We start from the raw sequence: 1,149 nt of genomic DNA, 5'->3' as shown, positions 1-1,149 counted from the left end.
ATGTGTGCCCTACATCAGCCAAAGCCTAAACGATTAAAAATCCATATTAATCAAAACATCGCGTACTATATATACCGATCTCAACTAGCTAAGATTAGATCTTCCAATTTGTACATATTGCACTACGCACATTCTGAAATCTGCATAAAAAGAAGAACTGTTATACTGAGTTAGTGCAATGAATTACATTCTTTAAATACACGTGGACACAACATATTCAATATAAACACTTATCCCTCTATCCAGCGCTAATACTGTCTTGCCCACCAGGGCGCCTGCTGATGGATGTGTGAAGCTCGAGTAACGCAAGATTCGCTGAGAGGGTCTATGTCGCCCCAGGGCGTAAGCCCGGAACAGTGGAGATCCACAAGACACATAACTCGGGGTATCGCGGTCCGTATACCGGAACGTACGCCTGGTACTATTCTAAATATGCGACCGTGACTCGCCTACTCAACTAACGAGTCTTACTCGCGAATCGCATAACCCCTACTCCCTAACCCTAATACCCTAACCATATCAAATAGCGACCAGGCGGCTAACATCGCAGAACGTCCGTAACAACGACACCGCCAGAGTACTGTCCCGGCAAGTATCCCTGGGACGACTAAACCACATAAACCTTATGAGCGCAAGATTTGTACACTTAAGGTAAAATACTTTTCCAAGATTTAGACTTGGGCTTTTATATATTTATTGTACCTTATATCTACCAATCAACAAATCATTATTTTATACTATGCTAAGAGAATCAACTCTTGCCCAGCAAGTTTTGAATAGCCCATCCCGGACAAAGTAACAGTAAACCCGCTATAAGAGCGTGGACTAGTAGTTGTGATGCGACGACGTAATAAGAGCATATTAGCAGTCACTTGAGAAGTAGATAAAACAGTGTGAATAGCACTCGTTTAGTTGTGGTGAGGAGAGGCGGGCAGGATGGAGAAAAAGTGTGATTTAAAAGTATAGGACGCGCACAATCCCATGTTGCGGATTTCGAGGAAGGCCCTTTTTCGAGACGGCCCTTTTCTCAGATCTCACAAAATAATATCCTATTTTTCATCTATTTTATATCCTATTAGTCTGTGGCCAAAGCCTATATTCCCAAAACTCTCCAACATTCGCAGCACAATAGTCTGTCTCATTTGAAGA

Source organism: Priapulus caudatus, unplaced genomic scaffold (genome assembly GCF_000485595.1).
Source record: "Priapulus caudatus unplaced genomic scaffold, Priapulus_caudatus-5.0.1 Scaffold1601, whole genome shotgun sequence".
Classification (NCBI taxonomy): Eukaryota; Metazoa; Priapulida; class Priapulimorpha; order Priapulimorphida; family Priapulidae; genus Priapulus; species Priapulus caudatus.
Note: the sequence above shows the minus strand (reverse complement) of the source record.